The sequence below is a fragment of the Lactuca serriola genome, chromosome 7 (assembly GCF_051521515.1).
Source record: "Lactuca serriola cultivar US96UC23 chromosome 7, Lser_US96UC23_V15, whole genome shotgun sequence".
Taxonomy (NCBI): domain Eukaryota; kingdom Viridiplantae; phylum Streptophyta; class Magnoliopsida; order Asterales; family Asteraceae; genus Lactuca; species Lactuca serriola.
In genome coordinates, this window is record NC_136414.1 from 88,249,184 (window position 1) to 88,256,979 (window position 7,796).

Below are 7,796 nucleotides of genomic sequence, written 5' to 3' on the forward strand. Positions count from 1 at the left end.
TCTTTCACCCGATTTCTCGAAAATGTAAGTACTTCTTGGCTTGCTTTGTTGTTATATCATAACAACTAGCGATTATACATCTTTCAATCCATCAAATTTCATGTTTTGATTAGATTTCCAAAACACCAAGAACACCAAGAACACACACTAGTGTTCATGGAGTTTTAGCTCATTTCAAGCTTCTAACTAGTAAGTATTCCTACCCTAGTGTATTGTAAGGCTTGTTATACATCATTACATCAAGGAAATGTCCAGAGAACACCAAGAACAAGGTGTTCACGGTTCAAGAAGTTCTTGAACCATAAACACCAAGTTAAGGTGCCAAAGGGTACCTTAGGGTGACTAGGTCCTTTACAAGCCTTTGAAACATGTCTAAATCCTTCCTTGATGTGTTTAAACCCATGAAAAGCACCGAAACCTCCCATTTATATGTGTTTACAGTTTGGGGATGTCCCAAAACAGTAAACACCCCAAAGTGGGTATAAATGGCCCATACTCCTTCCTTTTACCTAGAATCTAAACTAGGCTATTACCCTGAAGTGTTTAGGACTTGAAAACGTCATAAAACCATGTTCCATAGGATTTTACGACAGCAAACTCATGGAAAAATGGTCCATGGGCCGTAAACTCCATTTAGGAGTGTATTAATGCCACAAAACATTTCCTAAGGCTTAAACATGAAGTAGGAATGATTGGATTGGCTTAGAAGTCTTCAAACAACAAATGGTCAAAAAGAGTATGAGCTTACGGCCGTAAACTCTAGGGTTTGCGACCGTAAAGTCTTCTGGTTATGGCCACAAAACCGTAAACTCCCTAATGGAGTTTTCCTTGAACCCCAAGCACACTATCCCTTCCCTACAACACTTAGATGCAATCCTTGAGACTTATAACACTTGTATAAGGTGTTTAGCATGTCCTAAGGTGTCTTGACTTTGTTTATTAGTTGTTTAAAGACTAATTGGATACATATATGTGATATTATATGTTAACTAGGATGATAGAGTGTGTTCAAGACTTCACTTGACACCTAGCAATCCTACATCTTCAGTTCATCCGTACCACTCACTACAGGTGAGTTCATACCCCTTAATCAATGGTTTAAATGTTTTTAAATGCTTTTATGGGGGGGGGGGGAATACAAGTTGAATACTTATAGTTATTATGTCAATCACATGTGATTAATAACTACCAATCTAGTAGTTTGCTTACTGTTCAAACTGTTTTGCTTCAAACTGTTTTACAAACTCTTTTACTTGTCAAATACTTTTACTTAAACTCTTTTATACTTATTATCAAATGCATGCCTAGGTATGTATAGTTATATAAGTAATTTTTAAAGGGCTTACGAAGGCCAGCTCGCTTTATCTCCTTTTCCTCGTTGGGATGTGGCTGTAGGGCATCAACTATCCGTCCGAAGGTCGTCTATCTATTAGTTATATATTATGTATACATATATTGACATAAAAGTTCTTTCAATCAGTTCCATACCTTTGGGTAGCAAGGGTTTACAATCATGATCTTACATTACTAGTAAGCTACCATAGGGGTAGTACAGAAAGATACTAATACTATTACTAGAACAATGAAACATACAATGAGTCAGTTCATTCATGAGTCAATATGAGTAGTACACACAGTACATTACTATACATGCTAGATAGAAAGAGAACACACATTACAACTAGCACACGCAGAACATTACATGACATATAGGCTAGACAAAGAAAGAGTACACTTTACAATTAGCACATTTATCACATGTACATTCATGCAGTTATGTGAACCATTAAGCGGGTCATGGCACTTCCTGACATGACCGTTTTTGTATCCAGAATCTCCTTAATTGGGGAGCGTATGAGTTTGTGTATAGATCTATACTGGATTGACTATCCTACACCTTGTTGCTCGCTACAATCGGACTTGCAAGTCTACGGGTGCCAAATGTCATTTCTTACAGCGTCTTACATCGTCGTTTTACTAGAGTCGGTAGCAGGATACAGGTCGATCACATGTTACTTTGAACACCTTTTGTTTTAAGGTAGTTAGTACAACGGTAGTCGCTTATTACAAATAGTACGGTACTATAATATTTTCCCATTATATTCACTTCGTGAATATTCACACGATGCACGGTAAAGTAAAAACTATATTTTTTGGTTAATGATAGTCAGAATTAGGAAAACACACACTCTTACAAGAGACACACGCACAGACACTAGATGCCTTGGTAGAAGGCTACAGTTAGTAGGAAACATAAGGTTTTCTAGGAGAGTACAAAACATCTTGCAAACATTTTACAAATTCTTTCATACAAACACAGACATTTATATACTTATGATCTCACCAGCTTTAAAGCTGATACTCGCTATCAAAATAACTTGTATTCTCAAGTTACCAGTAGACAGGTACAGGTGCCAGGTTTTTGAGAAGATGGAGTTCGTTCAAGACTCGTCTTTTATTTTGATATGTATATTTTGGTGTCTATAATGTTGACAGAACACACTAGTTTGAAATTATATTATTAATGCAATAGATGATGTTGTTACTTGTTTACTATTATTCAATGTTGTGATACTGTACATGACGTCCTCCGCCCCAGAATGTTTCCGTCATTTACGGTTTTGGGGTGTGACAGATTGGTATCAAAGCATTGTTTATAGTGAATTGAGCCATAAAAGATATACTAACTATAAATACATTGGGATTAAAATACTCTGACTAAGAGTTTATACTTTAAATATTAAAATATTTAATTAAGTATACGTGCCTGCATTCATACTAAACTCAGTGTCACTAAGACAGTACAAAAGTATTACGATTGTTGGGCAACACAATTAGAGTTAGAGACATATGGTCAAAACTGGGAAGATATAGCCTGATCAACTATATTATTCGAGGGTTGACTAGCATGTGCCTAAGTGTGGTTGTGAGGTTGCAACAAGTCTGAAAACTTACCCACAATACCACAATGAGAACAATAGAAGCTAAACTTAAAATACTATAGGAGTAGTTTGCATTATTATAAATTACTTATGTGTTAGATTCTTATACCTCCCTTATCGTGTAGATTTAATGGATGGATTCCACCTTCCCGGAAACCCGTACTATCCCAACCACGACAATGCAGGATGGCTAGAAGATGAACCAGAAGATGATCACCAAATTCCTTTGGATGATCATGAAGCTGAAGGCTTTTCTAATGGTTCTGACTCAGAGCCAGAAGTCAACAATCTGCCCCCAGCTGATCAAAACCCAAACCATCGTCTAGAATTTCAAGGACCCACACCTCTGTGGGCCACAAACTTGAATACATGGAGCCATGAACAGGGTCAACCCATTCCCTACAATGGAGACATAAGTTTCTACAACCTCACTAATGGAGGTTCTGCTGACAGAGTCCTACCCATCATGGTTCGTAGGATTTCTCAGAACACGATACTGGGTCAATCATCAATCAATCGAGTCTTGGAGATTCATGCCAACTCTGGTGTTAACACTGTCCGCATTCGTCAACTAGAGTCTGCTCATGAAAGGGCTCAGGTTCACAATGCAACTCTTCGGAGGGAACTCACTGAACCCCAAGCAAAAGTCAGAGAACTTCGAGCTCAGCAAGCAAGAGCTGACAGGCGCATGAGGGACATAGAACGTCTTCTGTCGGGATCAAGAACTCACTCTGGTAGTTCTCGTCACCGATAGATTCTCATCAACTTCTCTCTTTTGGATATAACCTAGTTATGTAAAGACTCTGGTCTAAATTCCTTATCTTTGTAAATCATATGCCTGTTAGGTCTTAATTAGATTGTAATTCTATCAAAATTTTCCCATTTTTGGTTGATGTAAGGCCTACTTCTGTTGGCCGCTTTTCCCGAACTTGTTACGTCTGTAATTCCAGTAATATTGACAGGTACCTAATCTTATGGGAATTATTATCCAAATATGATCATCTATTAGTTCTAGATTTCCATTCAATCGTATCGTTGGGCTATGGAGAGTTAGTCCATGAGTCATTCTCATCAATCCTTCCATTGAAATCTTATCAATGTTTTCATCTTCATAAACTATAGATCAAAGATGCCGCCTCGCAGAAATCCAAGGAGAAACCCTAATAACGAAACACCACCTTCTCCACCTCCTCAACCACCTACTCCTCAGTTCGACACGACAGCCTTAAATGCTGCTGTAGCTTCAGCTGTGGCTACAGCCATGGCTCAATATCATTCATCAGGTTCCACTGGAGGAGGACCCCTGTCCTATCAACTCATGGTGAAATCCCAGTGCGCTTGAAAGAGTGCTCATACAAGGACTTCACCAACTGTAATCCATTGTCCTTCAAGGGGACTGGTGGAGTCATTGCCCTCTCGCAATGGTTCAAGAAAACCGAATCGGTTTTCAAAATCTGCTCTTGTCCCGAGGAGAGAAAGGTGAAGTTCGCTGCTTGCACCTTCGAAACGAAAGCCCTAACATGGTGGAATAGCCATGTTAAGTCACTATCTCTTATAGTGGCTAATGCGATGGGCCTGGAAACTTTGAGAGACCTCATGATTGAGGAGTACTGCCTGAGGGGCGAGATCCAAAAGCTGGAGGAAGAATTGTGGAGCCTAACCATGAGGGGCTCCAACGTAGTCGCCTACACTGCCAGATTTTGCGAGCTGGTGGCCCTCTGTACCAACATGATCCCTTCAGAGGGAAAGAAGATCGAGAGATACATATGGGGGCTGGTGCCACCATACTAGAGAAATGTTTTGGCATCACACCCCACTACATTTGATAGTGCCAAACGATTGGCACAACGGCTCATAGACCATGGGGTTCGTACCCCGGCCGCAACAACTGCCCTGTCCATCTCAGAACCTGCAAGAACCGCTGACTCTAAGCGGAAGTTTTGGGATGACAAGAAGAAGGCTATGGCTGCCAAAAAGCAGCAGGTCGTGGCAGTGCATGCTGCGATAGCACCTACCGCTGCTGCTCCGGTAAAGCAGTATGCTGGAAGTTTGCCTAAGTGCAACAAGTGAAACTTCCATCACGTCGGCGCCTGCCGGGAGATGCAGTGTCTGAACTGCAACGGGAAGGGGCACACTGCCCGTTTCTGTAAAGCTCCGGCGAAGCCAATCAACCAAGCCCCCGGTGCTGGAGTCGGCCAAACTTGCTACGGATGTAGCGAGGTAGGCCACTTCAAAAGAAATTGCCTGAAGGCAGGGTTTTCCGGTGGAATGGCAAGAGTTCTAGCCATAGGGCATGAGGAAGCGGTTACCGACCCCATAGTCGTCACTGGTATGTTCCTCCTCGATAAGTCTTATCCATGCATTCTATTTGATAGTGGAGCGGAGAGGAGTTTCCCAAAAATTTGCTCACTTACTTAAGCAAAAATCACGAGCACTTAATGAACCGTTCACTGTAGAAATGGCTAATGGAAAGACAGAGAGCACTAGCAGTATATTCATAGACTGTACCCTAACGTTAGATAGCCATTCATTTTCGATCGATCTCATGTCGGTCTCAATTAAAAGTTTCGACGTCATTATCGGCATGGATTGGTTAAGTCTTTATCGTGCCGATATCATGTGTTACAAAAAGGTTGTTCGCCTTAATCCGTTGTCTGGCAAAACCTTAGTAGTGTATGGTGACAAACCCAGCACGAACCTTCGTATCATCTCGAGCATTCAAGCTCAGAAATTCTTGCGAAAGGAATGTTATGCATTCCTTGCTCATGTGGTCGATGTGAGCCAAGAAACGAAGGACATTCAGAACATTCCAGTAGTACGCGAATTTCCTGATATCTTTCCAAAAGAACTCCCAGGATTACCTCCACAACGTCAAGTCGAGTTCCGAATCGACTTAGTTCCAGGGGCTATCCCCGTAGCCAAATCGCCCTATCGTCTAGCACCTACAGAGATGCAAGACCTGTCTGGTCAACTTAACGAACTGCTCAGCAAGGGCTTTATAAGACCAAGCTTCTCACCCTAGGGAGCTCCAGTCTTGTTCGTCAAGAAGAAAGACGGATTGCTTCGTATGTGCATCGACTACAGGGAGCTCAACAAGCTGACGGTCAAAAATCGTTATCCGTTGGCTCGTATCGACGATTTATTTGACCAACTTCATGGGGCGAACTTCTTTTCAAAAATCTACTTGAGATCCGGATATCACCAACTACGAGTGCTAGGGGAGGATGTTCCAAAGACAGCCTTCCGAACTCGTTATGGGTACTACGAATTCGTAGTGATGCCGTTCGGATTGACAAATGCGCCCGCAGTATTCATGGACTTAATGAATAGGGTGTTTCGTCCTTACTTGGATCAGTTCGTCATCGTCTTCATTGACGACATACTTATCTACTTTCGTAGTAAGGAGGAGCATAGTCAACATCTACGACAAGTCCTCGAAACATTACGTTCGGAGAAGCTCTACACGAAGTTCTCGAAATGTGAATTTTGGATTCGACGATTCGAATTCTTAGGGCATGTGGTTAGCGAAGAGGGTATACATGTGGACCCTTCCAAAATCAAGGCCATTGAGAACTGGTCAGCACCGAAGACGCCTACAGAAATTCGTCAATTTCTAGGCCTCGCTGGCTACTATCGTAGGTTCATTCAGAACTTCTTCCGCATTGGGAAACCTCTTACAACACTGACCCAGAAGGGCGTGGCCTTTGACTGGGAAGAGAAGCAGGAAAGAGCATTTCAAACACTCAAACGAGCCTTGTGCACCACACCAATACTATCCCTTCCCGAAGGAATAGAAGACTTCGTTGTCTATTTCGATGTGTCAAATTAAGGGCTCAGATGTGTTCTGATGCAGCGAGGTAAGGTCATCGCCTATGCCTCGAGACAGCTAAAGACACATGAGGTCAACTACACGACCCACGATCTTGAACTAGGAGCAGTTGTGTTTGCTCTAAAGATCTAGAGACATTACTTGTACGGAACGAAAAGCACTATCTTTACAGACCACAAGAGCTTACAACACATATTCGGCCACAAGGAGCTCAACATGAGACAACGACGGTGGGTCAAGCTACTTAGTGATTACGAATGCGAAATTCGTTATCATCCGGGTAAAGCCAACGTAGTAGCTGATGCCCTGAGTCGGAAGGAATATTCTGGCCGTAGAGTCAAATCATTGACTATGACTATCCATTCACACTTGTCCATACAAATTAAGGCAGCTCAGCTCGACGCTTTGAAGCCTGAAAATGTGGCAGGTGAATCCCTAAGAGGGATGGATAAGAACTTGGAGGTTAAGGGTGGCGGAGCTTATTATTTCATGGACCAGATCTGGAACCCGAAACTCGGTGGTTTCAGAGACTTGGTCATGAACGAGGCGCACAACACTCGTTACTCCGTGGACCCGGGATCAGATAAGATGTATCTGGATCTCAAAAAGTTATACTGGTGGCCTAACATGAAAGTTGAGATTGCTACCTTCGTGAGTAAATGCCTTACTTACGCAAAGGTCAAGGTCGAATACCAGAAACCCTCCGGTTTATTACAACAGCCTGAGATACCAGAATGGAAGTGGGAGCAGATAGCTATGGATTTCATAACCAAGTTGCCCAAGACAATGGGTGCACTTGATACCATATGGGTCATCGTCGACAGATTGACCAAGTCTGCACACTTCCTGCCGATAAAAGAAACATACAAGATGGAGAAACTTACAAGAAATTACATTAGGGAGATTGTACGACTGCATGGTGTTCCCTTATCCATTATCTCGGACAGAGATAGTAGATTCACTTCGAGGTTCTGGCAGTCGTTACAAAGTTCCTTAGGAACTAGGCTAGACATGAGTACAGCCTA